Here is an 18274-nt window from a genome sequence, read left to right as displayed (position 1 = left end):
GAGCATGCACATATGTTGAACTCTTGAAGGGCACCCAGTTTGAAAGAGAACATCAAAGGCCTGAATCACTGTGAAACATACTGTCTGCAAGTACTAGAACACTTTCTGAGAGCAAGGGACACTGCCAAACCACTAGAGGCCAAAAGTTATGATGGATAAAGAGACAGGTGTTCTGGTGACCTGTAACCCCATCAGGAGCCCCAAGGGTCACCTCCTGCTAAACCAAACATAACCTTTATCAGTGAAGGTCACTCCTGAGAAACTCTGTTGAGAAACCCTGCAGACAGGAAAGCCAAGGAGGCCTCCTCCTTTCCATTGTCATTGTCTTTTAAGGGAGCTTGAACAGGTTAGCTCCTACAGACTTCTTTAACTGCCTGGAACACTCTGCTAATTCTATTTCCCATACTCTTCAACTGAGTCAAGAGAAGAAAACAGACATTTGGAACCCTGATCCAATCAAATTAATATTCTGGTGATCAGAAGCCAAGACTGTACAGAGATTTCTGAGGCCTCTCCAGGAATTCTGTCCAGAATCCAGCTCTGGAGGACTTCAGTGTGCGAGAATGTACAGTACATTGGATGGACTCTGGGGTCTAAGGAATGAAGTTTGTCCTCATTAGGACAAAAAGATACAAGAGGAACGCCCGAGTACATATAGAACACAGGGTGCCATGATGTGGAGCCTGAAGACAAGGGAGGCTGCTGAACACTCTAATGCCTGTATGAGTGAACTTGGACATGAACAGTGTAGCTGGATCTGTTTGCCTTCAGTTCAAGCTGCAATGTTGTCACCATCTCCTCTTTCAGCCCATGTATCCTTGACAAGGTTGTTCTGCCCTTCAAGCTCATATGATGGTTGTGCATGTAGGAGACCTAACCTTCTGTCACCAAGGAAACAGAAAGCAGAGGAGGAATGTGACCGTGGGAGGCTGCAGGCAAAAGTGATGTGGGGCCAAACTGTACCTGGAAGCTACATGGTACAATCCCTGAGGCCCTGTTCAGACCTTCATTCTATTCTGGTGTCTTCCTAGTGACAGCCCTGCTAGCCAATGACAACAACTTCTCCCTGACTCTTCCCCAGCTTTGCTTCCCAGTCGTGAGACTTGAAGAGCACAGAGGATGGCCTCTGTAGGTCAGTCACTGGCTCTGGACCATTGACCACTACCACTGCTTTTACTTGGGATGGTGTTCAAATTGTGGGATGTCTGAGAAAGCTGGGTTCCACGTTTTTGCTATGCAACCTGTTCCTCACGTCCTGGACTTTGCCTGCTCCAGTCCTCAGGTACTATCATGGAAGCCATTGCTCTCTTCACAGTCCTGTCATTCTTACCCACAAGGAGTAAGGATGTAGATTCACTCTAGATGTGAGCACAGCTTGTAAACTGTCTATGTGAATTGGTGTCATCTGTCCTTTTGTCAGTTGCCATTCAGTAAGCATTGTGACGTGTAAGGCTCTCAGGAGAAGCCAGATCCCAGTGGCATTAGTGTGACAAACAAGCTGTGCCCAAGGAGCTGACACTCTGGCAGAGTCCAGGACATTCAGGAAGACAGAGGTGGTGAGGTAAGTCTGCATCAAAACAGGTAAAAACAGTAATAAAACTGTCAGTTCCCATCCTTGTGCAGGTTGTTGGGAAACACTGTCCCTGAGAAGACAGCTCTGTCGAACTGAGCCTGGAGAGAAAGAAGGCATGAGAAGGAAGGCTATGGCAGCCATGTGACAGGCAGCCATCATGAATGACTGGACCTGACGAGTGTCTTTGATACTGTGATAGATATTTATGGACACCCTAAAAGGAAATTTATTGTGTTTCATCTCTTAGTGAAATGCTGTTCTCCACGCAGAGCACAGACCCTGGGAGTGTTGGGTATTGCCACCTGCCAAAGGCCTGAAGTGTGCACTACTGTTGTGCTGGTGGTGGGATTGTCAGAAGATGAGGAGGCCATCCTGATAGAGACAGTGTACGAATCCCAGAAACAACAGGCCATGTTGCTGCACGTGGCTAACCATCGTTGATTTTGCATGTCAGTTTCTAAGCTGGTAAGGAGTGCAGATAAAAACTGTCACCAGAGGTAATCCTGAACCTTGGTTGTACACCAGCACTGTAGTTGGCTTTATCTCCCATGCAGACACTCAGTCTCCCTCAGCACACCCTCTTACTGTCCAGGAATTTTCTTAGCTATACAAATAACACACTGGGTTGTTACAGGTGGAATGACCTAGCTCAATCCTTTGTTCTCTTACATTCTGTCCCTGTCCTCTTTTTAGATATCACCAACTATGACTCTGACATCCAATGAAGCAGTCGAGGGCCATGAGGCTTTTCTGACTGAGGCAACACAGCCTGGAGCCCAAATCCCGAGGCTGTGCACCAAAGTCCTTCCCTGTTTGTCACTGGTGAGCACAGGCTGACCTGAAAGTCTGGACCTGATCTCTCAGTGAAGGCAAAACCGCTTGACCTCTGATTTTGAACTGCAATTGTAGCTAATGCTGCTATTGATTTAAAAATCTAGTTCAATATGTGAAAAAATACACTCTTCAATCTCCTGGAACATTCTGTCTCAGAGAGGACCGTGTCTACACGTCAAAGAAAAGACCAGGTGAGGAAAATGGGGAGGTCCCATGTGGATTTCTCACTATGTGATTGATCTCAACCCACTTCCCAAAGTTCCTTTAGTTACAGCATCAAATTAGTAGGCCTAGCATGAATAGAGCCCTGAAGTGCTGATAGAGACTGAGGGCTCCCTGGGTGGCGTGTCCCATGAAGAGACCCTTCAGGATCTTTGGTGTGGGCAGATTTCTCCTCACTCTTTGAACATCATAGGTTATGAATGCTCTCCCTGAACACTCAGATATTCACTGGTCAGTTTGCAGTCCTGCCTACCACTTCAGGATCGTTCTCCCACTCTGATTGACTTCTGGGATCCAGCTTCCTTTTCTATAGAGGGTGCTTAGTGCTGTAAAACGGGAATCTGACTAACACAGTGTGATGAATAGCTGGCCTTCTGTAATGCCTAGAAGCAGCACAAGATGGGGCTACTGGATCCAGTCATCCCTGTATCCTTCAGCACTATAGAATTTGTGATTAGTTATCAGCACAGAAAAACACTTTTCTTTGATTCTATCTTTTCTAATTCTTTTCTAAATACTAGAACTAAATACTCAATACCAGAACTGACCTGATTGTGTAGGAACATGGGAATATCCTCTAAAGTTCTACCCTCTGCTGTCCTCTACTTCTGGGCACTTGAACCCTGTGACTGTCTTCCTGGGATGCTCACCCTCTCCTCTATTTACACATCTTCTCTCCAGAGTCTCAGTACAGTGTCATTATGTGAAGAAGTAGTGGGGACGCTGTCCTTATCATCCCATGGTATTCCATACTCTCAATTGTCCCTTGCAGATCCTGGTGCTTTCCCACAAGAAGTTGCTCAATATGGCTACCAGGCAGGCCAAACAAAAGCCTCTGTCTGCAGACAGGAGGGCACCAACAATGTGTCAAGAAACCTCATCTGCATCGTCACAAGCATCTGCAGTGTGGATATCTGGTCAACATGGTATGGCCCCTTCCTTCCCTGGTTGCCACCATCAAGTGTCATATAGGTCATCCATTTCAGTGCCAAGATCTAGAGTTCTTCTGCTGGTTAGGGCTTGGGAAAGGTCCAAGAGCAAATGCCATGGTGTTTTGTGTTATTGGTTATTCCTTAAATGTGGGAAATCTGTGTATCCAGCTGTTGCAGAGTGCCTTCTTTTCTTGGTTTTCTTAGAATATGAATGGAGATCAGACATTCATAGAGAGTGAAGCCATGTCCACCTGGTCCTACCGAGCAAGAGTTGGTAGCTACAGTTTGATAAATTTGACTAAGAGAACCACCAGATAACTTCCACTGTTGTCTGAGTTGTTGTTTTTAAGTGTCAGTGTGATTATCTGAAACAAAATATTTTTAGTTTCATTTCAATCCAGTGACTTAACACTTCCTGGTATACTGCATTAGCACAGTGTAGCTAAGGCACTACAAAGGGGCTACCCATGTTCTATCCACAGGCAGGAGTGTGAGAAATTAATGCATGCATGTAGGCTTGCTTGCTAGTGCTCATCTAAAGGCCTCTGCTCTTATGAAGTCTTTCCCTAAGACTAGGGAGTGGCACTGCTAAAATTCTTGTTACTTCCCATGTCATTTAAGATCATAAAATCGATTCTCTACAGACTTGCTCACAGGAGAAGGATCATCTAGAGGATTCCTTTGTGAAGAGTCTCCCTCCAGGTCACGTTTCCTGTACTAATTGACAGTTATAATTAAAGATCATGAATTTCTCCCAGTGGCCACCTCGCAGCTCAACATTGAAAACTGTCAGATATGTGACTAGAGGCTTTAGCTTCTCATTTTACCTAGGGTCAAAGCTGACATCTTGTAGAGTGTCCTTTCTGGCCTTCTCAGTTTCTCCCCATATTATACCTGACAGTGTTTCCATTCAGCCATCAGCTCAACACTATGATGTATGTACTGTGTCATTGACTAGTACTTTCTAGGCAGAGATAAAAATTTCACAGCAGACTTGGTGTCCTTCAGGTTGATCTTTTTCTTTTTCTGTTTCCTCTGCCAGGTCTTTTGACAGTTGTGGAGCCCCTCCCACCAATAAAGGTTAGCAACTTGTCGGGCTTTCATGGCATTTATGGCAGCTAGATTGTGCTTCTTAGAGTAAGTCCAAATCAGTGCTACTACGTATGTATGATGCTTATATACTTTACCCTAATTTAAACAGATGGTGTGGGCACTGAGAACATGTAGCCCTGCAAAGCATTTTAAATTATTTACATATTTTCTCATTTACCTATTCACTCTCCCCTACATCCTGTCTGTAGTGTCTCTTCTATCTCTTCTCTGGATTTTATATCTTTTGTTCTGTCTTTTTCTCATTCTTGGCATCTGTTTCTGACTTTCTCCTGTTCTCTTTCTTACTGCTTAGCTGCCTCTTTGTCTATCAATCTGTCTCTCCCTTGCTCTATCTCTCTCTCTTTCTCTATCTCTCTCTCTCTCTCTCTCTCTCTCTCTCTCTGTGTGTGTGTGTGTGTGTGTGTGTGTGTGTGTGTGTGTGTATCCATGCATGTGGAGGCAGGTAGCATGTATATTTCCTGGAGAGCCTGTGAAGGTCAAAGTTTAACTCAAGTGAGGTCTTTCTCAAACTCATAAAGGACCTAGTAACTGAACTCTACTACCTATTATTGGAAAAGCTTTTGTAGGTGAAGAACCTGAAGGATCAGAGGCTGTGCCAGTACATGCTGGAGAAATACTTGACTGGACTCGGGAGTAGGAGCCAAGGCATTGGCCCACAGATGTGCTGTTCTCCTTCTTTGGATACCCGTCGCAACAACACAATCTTCTCTGTCTACTGGAGTTGTCTTGGTTGTAGATTTGGAGATCCTCAATATCCCAGCTTAGTTCTCTAATGTTAAGTCATATCGACTCTTAGCATAGTACGTTATTTGCCACTGTTCTTTCTACCTTTATTTTGCCAGAATTTTCTATGGGTAAGTTATTCCATCTATAACACTTTATGATGTGTAAGCCCACACGAAGGTACCCAGAGCCCATACACAATGTGCTCTTATTTACCTGTGAGAAGTCCAAGCCAGTAAACCAATCTTAACTCAGTGGTGAGAAGGAACTTAAAACTTAGAACAGGACTTGTTTTCATTCCTTTCTTGTTAGTATCATTCACAACTTCTGTAGAAGTTGGGAGTCCAGAAAGCAAAGGGCGGGACTTTCTCACATGATCTTGACCCATGTTGGGTTTTCTGTCTTCCATCTCCACCTTTAACATTTAATATACCACATCTCTCCAAAGGTCATGCCTATTCTAGTGTGCTGCACTCAGTGAAGAAGTTGGAGCAAGTGTCAAAAGAGTGAAGGCCAAGCTCTGACTGTGACAGAGAGTTTGATATGGATAAATGATGCTTTGAAAAACACGTGACTTTTCGCTGGGACCTCCATCTACTGTAAATAACCAACAATCTGTTCAAGGATCAATGTGCCTCTGAGATGAGGACAACAAGGTAGAAGGGAGTCCTCAGAAGGAAACGGGTCTGAGGGCTAACACCATAACGCTTCCAATTCTGTCTTCTAGGCATCACTAAGAAATCTATATAGTCCTACCTCCCAGAAGATGAGTGAAGGTGTTACAGTTAGGATGACTGTTGACATGAGGCTCTCAGAGGTTCTCCACAAATCTGAAGGACAAGATTGAGATTGCCATTCTTATGGTCTTTCCATAGTCTCCCCTTGCAATTAGAATTGACCATCACTGTGGACCTCATCTATTAGATGAAGGTAAGATGATCATCTTAGGAAACCTAGTCTTTGCTGCTGAGATACTGGGATTCCAAACAACTCTGAGAGGAGAGGGTACAAAGTGGAGCTCAGTCCTGCCTCTCATACCACACATAGCTGATGTCCTGGGGTTCTGTTCTCAGGAGGCATGGAGGACATGTATCTATTTCATGTAAAAAGAAACTGTTACGAGCAGTCTGAGGTCCCTGTACTTAGAGCAGATTCTTTGATTGTACCACATCCTAAGCAAGTGAGGTTGGAAACATTGTTGCAAATGACAAGTGCCACCACTCTCCCTACAACTGTTTTAAGGGATGTTCCCTGTACATCTTTATCCTATGTGATGCAGATGTGAGTTAGATACTGACTAGAATAATAACTCAATGATTCTAAATTATTGATATATGGAAGGACAGGGTATTGGTTGTATCTTGGTAAATGTACCCATGTCTGTCCATGACTGAGTTAAGTAATACACTGTGTCCTTGTGTGAAGGGGAAACCAAGGCCCTTCTGAGGTCTCTCCTGACAGTGACTGCCCCAACAACAGTGAAACTCATCAAGTCTCACAGGAAAGGGCCACATTTGAGTCCCTGCTTGACAGGCCACAGTCTCAGGATCTTTCCTTCCTCCTGGCTTATTTTGAAAACAGTCTCCTCCCCAGACACACCCATTTCAGTCATTCTCACAGCCATGACCTTGACACAGTTTCGATATCTTCCAACTCATACCACCCTCTTTGTGTAACATGGAAAGTTCTTGGTCATGCCCAGTGTCCTAACAATTCTAGAGTAAGCCTGCTTTACTGCACATTTAGACTTGTCACAGCAGGCTTCGTTCTTGTGTAACATGGGCAGATGTCAGCCATGCCCTGTTTCCTAACAACTCTAGAATGAGCCCACTTCACTTCACAACTAGGCCTGTCACAGCAGGCTTTACTGTGAGCCATGTGGACATCTTCTTCCTTCTGTATGGTTTCCTTGTATAGTAGACAAGGGAATGATATCTCAGGATATTCTTCCACCATGTAAGTCTTCACAGCTTCTCCATCATGTCCTTGGCCTTTTGAGGTGAGCCAAAGCAGCAATTCCATCCATTGCAAAAGACAGTAACTCACACCCCATTCTTTCCGGACATGGCCCAGATCTCACCTCCAAACTAATTAGAGCACTTAATCCATCTCTCAATTCTCTGAGGTCCAGATGATGAGCTGGCACTTGAAGGGAATGCAGAGGTGACATATCCTCTCATGATGATCCTCAGAGAATTTAGCTATTAAGACCAAAATAGAGGGAGACCATGACTGCAAGCTGACCTTTGTGATCAACATATCCTCTCGGGACATGAAGCAATGACATTGGGATGTCTCTAAAGGGGCAATGCCCCATACTCTTTATAGCAGAGGCTTCTGTCTATTTAAAACTCGGGGGAGAGGTGTGCTCCTTCTCCCATAGATGTGAGCAGGGTTGTCAATTTCTTCTGTCCCAAGAAGAAATTGTGGATCACATATCTGATTCTTTCTGGTCCCTGGAAATCCCAGGATCCTCTGAGTTTAACATAGGCAGCCACTGGGATACAGGTCAGTGTGGTCTCTAATGTTGCTGTGCCTCCATTTGCTGCACATTGTGGCTACATTGCAACCATGCTCTCTGGGTTCACAGAATGCTATGCTGTACTCTAAGCTTTCCCAGTCTCAAGAGTGGACTCAATCTGGCTTGGTACTACCACTTTTTTTGGAGGTTGCATCCTGAAATGCCATGTGCTCTTCATAATGCCATTAAATGCTTTTACTATTGTTTGGTACATATGAACATTCATGAAAATCAACATAAAACTCTACATACAAGATGTATTCACAAACAGTAAATGCTGTTTTTCTAAGCCATTATATTCCTGAACCACTGCTCCAACCCTACTAGTTATCAAACCCCCAAGATTGGCTCTGTCGCATCTGGCCAGTGATTCCTGGGGATGTCTCCTTCTGGTTCTTAGCAATGACCCTGCTGCTTTAGGCAGGCAGACTATGTCATTTTTCTCAGATGGTTGCTGTGAAGACCCTCTCACTTGTATTGTCTGATGTGCAGTCAGTTTAACATAGCTTGCAAGAAGCAGTTGAAAAGACCACTTGCAATGTTGTGCTCATGGGCTTAATTGTCAAGGAAACTCGAAGACATGAGACTGACGAGGGCAAAGAAAAAAGTTGTGAAATAGTCTCAAATTCTCAGTGATGTGTTCAAATATGCGATGCTCAAGATGGTGCTTAAAATTTGGAGAACTCATTTGTTAGTGTGGAGCCTAAATAGTCCTTTTTAAAAGGCTGGGCTAAGGCATAGCCAGGCAGAATCCATACAGTTATAGTGCAGTACTGAAAGACAAATCTACTAAAAGCCTTTGGCATTCCCACAACTGTGTAAAGATAGATGGTCCTACTAGATGTCATAAATGATCCTTTTATTGTTGGTAACTGTCATCTTTTAGGGTTTTATCCTCCTTATCTGTCATGTGTCCTTGCTGTCTCTAAGACTATGTCATGTTCTTTTTTTGAAGTACCAGCCTTCCCATAATCTGGTACATTACAAAATTTGGATGATGTTGCAATGAGGGGTCGGCTGGCATATGCCCTAAGTAGAAGCTGAGTGAGTTGTGGGGTTTTCCTGAGTTCAAGGTACTTCAGCAGAGTGAGGCAGGACAGGTACCCACAGTCTGGAATCACTGGTCAAGCTTTATGTGTACACTGCTCTACTGTGGGTGGCAGTGCACAATGAGAACTGGATGCTTAGCTGGCTTTCTCCTCACTACTCTCTCACAGGTTTTCATCTTGGACCAAACTGGTTCTGATCAAGGCACAGTCTAGTATGTGATAAGTTTCTCTTTATGGGATGGTGGATGAGTTAGGATTCTCAACAGATACTGTTTTGTAGACCACTGTGTGCCTCCATTTTGAGCCCTGTCTGTGGCATTACCAAGTCATGTGATCCCTCCAGACTTCTTCCCAACATTTATCATCATGTATAAACCTTCCGTCAATCTCTGAGAATTCATTTTCCAGAAAGTAGATCATCCTTGGATGGCAATGACATCTTTGGGCCCTCATAAGCCAATCTTGGTGGAGAGTAGAGATCTGTCAGTCATTGGACGAAAGAGTCTCTTCTGGTTCATGATGAGCAGATTCCAGGCGACTTTTATCAAGTATAATAAGGTGATCTAGACCCTTTGTTGTTAAGTAAGTGCCCAGAAAATTTATTTTACCCTCCTCCCCCACATTTGCACAAAAGGCATAAGAAGTCTACTGGAGTTTTTTGGGTCATTAGGGCTCTGCTTGTGTCTTTAGCAAGGTACTGCTCTGCGAAGAAAACTCTGGACAGTGGCATATCTGCAATGTGTCCCTACATTTTCATGATGCTCCTATGAGACCAGGAAATAGAGAGCACACAGTAACATTAAAATATAAACTCTGTTGTATGACTGTTGGGCTGTGCACAGTAGACTGGGCATTCTTCAGAAGTACCATTTAGACATTTTTCAGCTATGGAGAAGGAACCCTTTGTCCATCATCTTCACCGCTGGTTGTGTTTATATTTGTGTCGCAGACCTTGAGCTTTTGAGTCTCCAGGGGGAATCTTGGTCATATCACTGCAGGATGTGCAGTGGGTCTCCTTGCTTGTCTTCTGTACATTGATAGCACAGGTGATGCTTTCTATAACTCGGCGTAGGTCCCTGAAGGTGTAGTTGTGTCTCTCTCCCTCAGTACCCAGGATCTTCATGTTCTCTGTCCTCACCCATTCTCAAAGTTTTGTAAAACTTGATCCCCAGTCATGGTCTGTCCACAAGTGACCGGGCATTTGATGTATACTTGAGGACACCCCTGACAGGTTGTTTCCAGTTTTTACCCCATTGTAGGGAAGAGAACAAAGACCTGGAGATGTCATGTTGTTCCCTAGTATGGGCCATGCAGAATAAAATTGGGCAACCAACAACAGAATTACTGAGTGCTTGACCCTGACATTTTCTACAGGATATCTAGAAAGCCTCTGGACAGGCAGCATGGCAGAAATCAACTCTTTCCACAAAAAAAGAAGGCTGCTGCTGACACAGTGGATAGAGCACACACAAGCTCCCTGTCTGACTCCTTCAGCTCTTGCATATCCCCTTGGCTAACATTTCAGAGCTTCTGATCCTTCAGACATCAGGTTAGAGGGACAGGAATGGTAATGAGGGTTTTCTTATTCATTGGTAGAGTGCTAGAATGTCTGGTATGTTCAAAAATTATTGGGAAAGAGCTGGGAACATATCTTTGAAAAAATATTCCCTCCATTTACACAATCTCCTTCCTTTTGTTCTCCACATTCAGCTTCTTGATACTGAAGAGATTGTTCTACCTGATGAGCCCAGGCCTAGAAGATGGACTACATCCAAGAAGCCTGGCCAATCTAAGGCCAAGTCACATCTTTAAGAAATATTTGAAAGCATTTGTGCACGGGATAAAGGTGCAAGGACCAAAGTCTCCTTAGACATTCCAGCCTACAGAGGGTCTGACAGACTCAGGTCAAAGGTTACGTCTGAAGCCTAGATCATGAAGAAGGCCCCACTCCACAGGAGAAGCCTGTGGCTGATGCTATTGCAACTAGGACTATGATTGTGAAACTTGTGTCTGTGGATAGCAGATTCACGAATCTTGTGCCCAGGTATCCACAGGCCTTTTTTCATACATTCCTTTGTATAACTTTGCAAGTCCTGATTTTGGAAGTGTTGGGTCCTTATGCTATCTCACTTGACATATAGTCCAAGAAAGATTTTTACCCCTTTAAGGGGCTGGAAATAGACTGGACTCACAGTTACCATTAAAACTGAAGTTCTGTCCTGTGTGGTTATTGGCCCTTTTAAAACTTGTTTGACTGGGAACAAGGCTCAGAGCCTGATATTTTCAAGATTCTCCCCTACAAATTCAGAAACCCACAGCTCAAAGCAGTACAGATAACACTCAGAAATTAATACAAGGACAAGGTGTCTGACATGAGAATCTTACAGATTTATTTAAAGGTCCAGGACTCACCAACACTACACCTACGTGGAATCATTCAGGGATTCCACCGTTAGAATTTGGGAGCTGCCATTCACTGAAATGACCATTGGAGACTCTTATTGACATATCATGGCCTCCATGACCCATAGTGCTGTGACTGCCATGCTCTCTGTCAAACTCCATAGGATGTCACCATTAGTAGAATACTAGTGCAGGGCAGCAGAGCAGTACAGTGGCCCTAGGGTGGTGTCATGGGTGGTTCTAGGAGATACTGACATCACACCACACTCTACATCTAGAATGAAAGGAAGAGGAACACAGGAGGGAGTGTGTGATTGAATTCATGGCCCAAAGCAGGCTAGGTGTCAGCTACCAGTCTGAAAGAGCACATCTGCCTCTGTATGGAGGATTCAGATCAGGAATGTGACCGGGACCAGATGATTCAATTCTCGCAAGAGGAAAGTCCTTTACATGACATCTTGCACCACAACAGAACAGCCACAAGATAGCTTGTCCTTATAGGAACTGGCACACCAAGGGCATAGGGGAAGTCTCTGGAATATACAGGATTGGTTGAGTACCACACAGGATGGCTGACAAGCTAGCAGAAGTGTAGGACACACACTGAGATCAAGTGCCAGGTATCATGACCTATGTAGCCACACAGCTGGACTGATGGGCTTTCTTGCTCTGACTGAAGCAGAACCAAAGCCTCCATCTGTACCTTGGCTCTAGTTGCTTCTTTCTCTTGCAAGTCACAAGCATCATGAGGCAACTGCCTTGGTTCCCGAAATCACATGGTCTTTGTTCACGTTAAAGACAGGGCATGCAAGAATGTATTCTCCTCCTACCTATGTGCTGGACTAGGGACAGGAGATCAGATCCCTAGGCCTGGACTTCTGACCATTCCCATAGTGTATCAGGGAAATATTTAACCTTGGATTTCCTGCTCCTAGAAGCCAAAATAAACCTGTCAGTCCGGGAGTCTTATCAAGAATGATACTCTGGGATTCATCTAAGCCAGGCCTCTTACTCAACCCTTCTGCTGCCTATTTCCTGGTCAGTCCCTTCCTCTGTGGTGGTGAAGAGCACCAGGGTGCTGAGCATGGACCTCAAAGTCACCCTAAGACTGCATCCTGAGTTCACACCCTGAGATGCACTTAAGACTGACCTGAGAGCTGCTCAAGAGGACACACATGGGTTACACCACAAAGAAAAGTCTATCAAAGCTGACATAGGCCAGGAGGTTGGCCCCTGACTTGACAGTGCTTGTCCAGTGAGTATTTTACACATTATATGGAACCCCAGGACCAGAGCCAGGGTCACTAAGTCAGGGGCAGTATATAGTGTGCAATTAGTAGCCAACAGAATCTTTGGTAGCATGCTAAGAACCTGCAGAGAAACCTCAAACCCAGCCTTCTGGATGGTGCCAAGATCCAGTAAGGAACACTTCCTAAGAGAAAACTCTTCCTGGGAGAATTGCAGCCCAGTAAATGGATGCTCTCACGATTCTCGGTGAAATAACTCATGGACCTTTTTCCTTGTGAACAGGGAACTTCAAAACATCATGGGGTGAGGTGAGGTGAGATCCAGGGAAGAAGGCTGCCCTTTGGCTCAATCTGAGAAGTTAGGATGCTTCATTTGCAGGGGGGAGGATCTCAGGTGTTGTCCTAAGTGACATCATCATCCTGGTGAAATGTCATGTCACTTGTTCTGAGACCAGTAGGCCTGAGTTGTAACTAATGCCTACACTTTTCAATTAGGAGAATTCCTGGAATTTTTTAAACCTATTTCATCCATGCCAGCTCTTCTGTCTTGTGGCAGACACCACTGACCCACATCAAACTACACACGTGAGTGTGCATGTGGACACACACACACACACACACACACACACACACACACACACACACACCAACCCTGTCATCAAATGATACAGGGGCTAGAAAACTAAAGACATGGTCCTCCAAAGAAGACCCTTAAAGGTAGATACTTAAACAAGTGTTCCCCATCCTCATCCTGGAAGAGGAATTTAAAGTGCTTTATGTGACCTGTGTCCTGTCCACCGTGACAGGTAACAAGGAAACCAAGGTCAACAAACGATGGGTGGGACAGGGAGAATCATGGTTGCTTACACACTGATACTGGGAAGTGAAACTGGGGCCATCCCACTGGCTGCCAGCCATTTTGTCCCTCAGAACGAGTAAAATAGGACAGCTGTCTGATCCATCGATGTGATGCAGGGATCCTCAGACATGCAGCATCATTGTTGCATTGTTCACTATGGCTCAGAAAAGGAACCAGGCAGAATGACACCTCATTAATGTCCTGTTTACACACACACACACACACACACACACACACACACACACACACACACACTCACTCTCCATCTGTGTGTGTGTGTGTGTGTGCGCGCGTGTTTGTGCAAGCTTCTGTGAATGCACTTGTGCATGCAATGTGTCTTATTTGCTTTCTCTTACCCTTGGTCTGTTTATTTTCCTGACACTGATTTGTGGGCCTCCATCCATTCCTCACTCTAACCTTGGGTCATAAACATTAGACACTATGTCTACTGATTTTGGCCACTATATCTCTTGTCTTCCCCTCTCAGAACTGGTCCACTCCTTACTGCTCTAGTAAGTGTCCAGTGTTTCCTGCATTTAATAAGTGGTTTGGGCTTTATTTGGGGGCATTATTTGATGTTAGGTTCTGTTCAGATACTTTATGGTTATTTTCTTCACAGATGTGGCAAGAATCTTTTCCCAGGAGGAGCATTCAAAGATTAAAATAAAATACAGATGTCATCAGGATATGGAATGTGAACATTAAATTTGGATGCTCTTACTTTTGGAGAACAGCAATATGGAGACAAATGTAGTACTGATGCTCCTCTGTGTTTCCAGGGTGGTAGGATTATGCCTGTCAGGTCCCTGCAAGGCCAGGACAGGCTAATGTTAAAATGTAAAGCCCAGGGAGCTATGATTACTCCTGAGGTTTGTCCTTCTGAAGAGGCTGGCCATGCAGCGAGGTTGAGTACTTTCCTTGGCCTCTGCTGACAGGTCCAGGGAAAATCCTGACACATAGACTAGAAATTAAACCAAGACTGGTACATAGGAGTCCTTTGGATGCAAAAAACAGCTCCCTGGACAATAGGGATGAAACCCCAACCCAGACTGCAGACTTATATACATGGTGTTCCTTTTCCCTTATAACTTCTGCAAAAATGCTCCATGTGAACATGAAATGGACAGTGCCCTCAGCACATCTCCACAGTGTTGGTCTAGACTTTTGCGTCAGGGCCTTTTCCTTCCTTCTGATGATGCTAAGGATCTCTTTAGGGGTTTGGTGCCCATAGAACCATGTGATTCAGTATTTTGTTCCTAGTGGGTAAACCTGTTTCAGAAGGATAAGGCAGTGCTTCTTGGAGAAGAGCTGTGTCCCTAGGGTTCATTTTATAGGTTTCAAAAGCCCAAGTCATTTCCAGTGATTCCCAATCTGCCTCCTGCTTGAGGCCCAGAGAGCTCTCAACTGTTACTCTCACTATGCCCTCGCTGTGCACAATGTACTTGTTCTGTAAACGTGAGTCTGAATCACTAAGTACCTTGCAGGGATCCCTGCCCCTAGTTGAGAACACTGTCCGGTATCAAGGCTGAATTGCAGAAACATGCCACAGAGCTATTCCACCTAAGTCTGGGTTACACATCCAGTGGGTTCACAGGAGTTCAATGCTGAAGTATGCCCACTATCTTTTATAAATTTCTTGCCTTGGTCATGGAGTCTTAAGGAGCAAAGGAAAGGAAGATGCAGAACTAGAAGCTCTTGCTTTCATGGGTCAAGCAGGCTGACATTTACTCATTGAGTCAAAGCCTGTAGGTACTTCAGTGTCCTTTGCTCTTGAGTTTATCATCTCATTTCAGACTGATGAACAGTAGGTAGTTGAAGAGAGAGGCGATGCATATGAGCCAAAACAATGACCAGCATGGCTAATATCCGGTCACCTGAGGCTTCAGAAATACAGATTTTCTAAGGTGAAGCCAGAGCTGGGTCAGGCATTTGGACATCAGCAGCCCTTGAGTCACTCCTTCCCATAATTGACTCCATGTGCATACTTCAGCATGGAGCTCCTGTGAACCCATTGGATGAGTACCCCAGACTTAGGTGGAATAGCTGTGTGGCATGTTTCTGCAGTTCAGCCTTGATACAGGACAGTGTTCTCAACTAGGGGCAGGGATCCCTGCAAGGTACTTAAGGAACACAGGGTTCTGCTCCATTCTTTGTCCCTGCATTTCCTTCACGTAGGAACAATTAATTCCGTGTTAATATTTTTGAGATGAGTGGGTGGCCCCATACCCGAGGCGCAAACCATGCCTAACCTCTGGATATGATCTCTACAGGATCTCGAAACCCACTGTTGGGTATTTCAACTAATGTGATCCCCATGTGTCCTGGGAGCCTCTTGCTTTGCTAGAATCTCAACTTTCTGGTGGCTACCCTAGTTCCCCACTCCGCATTGCTACACACATTCTTTTCATTTTCTGATCCTCTGTATTTCTACCTGTCTCTTTTCACACCTGATCCTGCTCCCCTTTTCCCCACCCCCTCCCTCTCGCTCCTATGTGCCTACCTCTCTCTACCTCCTGTGATTATTTTGTTACCCCTTCTATGTAGGAATGAAGAATCCATACTTTAATCCCCCTTCCTTTTGAGCTTCACATGGTATGGTAGCTGTCTCATTGGTATTCCAAGCTTTTTCTCCTAATATCCACTTACTGTGCACGCATTTGATCTTTTGTGACTGGCTTACCTCACATAAGATGATATTTTCTGGTTCCTTCCATTTGCCTGCAACTTTCATTGTCATTGTTTTTAATAGCTGAATAGAACTCCATTGTGCAAATGTACTGCATTTTCTGTATCCATTCCTCTGTTGAGGGACATCTCAGTTGTTTCTAAGATTTCCCACAAGAGTCCTGAGCATATTACTACTGTTTTTAGGGAGCTAGCCTTTCTGGCCCTACTGGAAAGATATCCTTGCCCTCTGAAGGTTGTAACTCAAAGACACCAGAGATCACGTAGTGGGTCTCTGGCTCATAGATATTCTTGGAACATTTCCCCTGTACTTACTCAGCAGCAAGGTAATCAGAGCAAACTAAACTTAAAAAGGTGAACAAGATTCAGTGGACTAGAAAATTTAACAGCAGAACAGGCAAAAGCCTCTCACTACTATACCCTCAGGCACTCATGTGGCATAGAGGATTTGTGGCCACATATACCAAGACTGCAGGAAAAGATACAGCAAGAAAGTTAGATGGCCTGGAGTCATCTCCAGCTTCTTCTGACAAACAGAGGATGGTTTGAAAAAAATGATAGGATACTGAGGTGTCAAGACCTCCATTTCTTAGAAAACTTTTCTCATGAAGTGGTGTCCTATGTCCAAAGAACAAGATTGTACATATGAATAAATTCTACAAATAAATAAATATAAACATCGTACTATGTTGGAAATTGAATAATAATTGCATTAGCTTTGGCTCAAAGTTTTTCTTGGGCCTAATGACAATTAGCACCCTGCTCCACTGCTCAGGACATGACACCCAGGCCGGCATCGATGCTGTTCTGTCCAGTGCTCTGGAATCCACAATATCCTAACTGTTGGGTTCTGGGGTTAAGGAGGGACGATAATTGTAAAAGATAACTCTGCTCTGTCATGATTTATGAATATTGCCTAAACTTCTGGCCAAAAGAGAGATAAAACGTGTTTGGGGACAAAAATGATATTTTCTATGTTTTGGAACGTGAATCTATCCTTGCCTACTGAGTTCTCTATAAAGAAAGAAGCAACCAGACCACCAATCAGTCAGGCTGCAAGATTCCTCCAAACCACCATGACTGACTCACTTCTTTCTCTCTGACACCTTACCTCCTCTGTGGGACCTGGTCATCATCAGGGCTGGCCTCTGAGAGCTTATAGTGTATGTGTATGGTCAGAAGTCCAAGATGTTACACAACTGCATAGGACAATGATCTATATGTCATGTATAAGCATTGGAAACAGTCATGGATATCATATACGTTCATAAGAACCAGCTCTGGATATGTTGGATTAATAAGGCAAGCTGTCCTCAAATTTATGCACTCACATGGGAAGTAATTGCAGATATCATGTTACTGTGTGAGAATCATTCCTCAATATTCATACATGCATGGTAAGGAGTGCATGGGAAGAATTCATGCAATACTATGTATCATGTACCTGCAATGGAAGGAAAAGACGTCTTGGAAATTTGGAACGTATATGGAAAAAACTTGGGATATCACGGTCCTACATAGGAAAAGCCATTGATATTATGCACATATGTAAAAAAACAATCCTGGACACGGTACTCTCATGGAAGGAAGCAATAGATATCAACAAAGGTGGGGCACAATCCTGTTTACTTCAAACCCAAAATGATAAAGTCCTGTATATATTTTACTTGCATGAAATTAAGTCTTGGATCTCACTCACCCACAGTGAAAAAAGTCCTGGAAATACTATATCTTCATGGCAAGAGGCACTGGATATCATATTCCAACAAAGAAAGAATTCCTGCATATCAGGGACCCACATAAGAAACAGTCTTGGATGTTTGCTACTTGAATAGGAAGAAGTTGTTTATATCGTGTGTGTGTGTGTGTGTGTGTGTGTGTGTGTGTGTGTGAGATACTCCTAGATATCACAAATCCACATACCAAAAATTCCTGCATGTTGTATATGAACATGTACCCGTATGGGAAGTAGCCTTGTTATTGGAATCCACATGAGAAACATTTGATATAATGAAACATCAGGAGAAGCAGTTCTGTTTATTGGATACCCACATGGGAAGAAGTCCATATATCTTGTTACTGTATGAAAAAGTTCATGGAAATCATATGGCGT

The 18274-nt window shown here is 44.1% G+C and overlaps 2 long non-coding RNA genes across 2 annotated transcripts in view; one reads left to right on the top strand and one right to left on the bottom strand.

Annotated features, from left to right (window-relative positions):
• LOC148004520 (uncharacterized) overlaps positions 1-18274 on the bottom strand; it is a 90283-nt gene that overhangs the window by 36501 nt on the left and 35508 nt on the right. The gene's annotated exons all lie outside the window — the stretch shown is intronic.
• On the top strand, positions 1406-11168 carry LOC148004521 (uncharacterized). Its single transcript, XR_015624506.1, has 8 exons — positions 1406-1561; positions 2267-2598; positions 3402-3555; positions 4604-4641; positions 5232-6053; positions 6125-6327; positions 10342-10516; positions 10678-11168. It is a non-coding gene; the product is annotated as an uncharacterized LOC148004521 (long non-coding RNA).

The sequence above is a fragment of the Rattus norvegicus genome, chromosome 7 (genome assembly GCF_021556685.1).
Source record: "Rattus norvegicus strain SHRSP/BbbUtx chromosome 7, alternate assembly SHRSP_T2T, whole genome shotgun sequence".
Taxonomy (NCBI): Eukaryota; Metazoa; Chordata; class Mammalia; order Rodentia; family Muridae; genus Rattus; species Rattus norvegicus.
The sequence above is the reverse complement of the archived record's forward strand: the minus strand, read 5'-3'. Positions and strand labels throughout refer to the sequence as shown.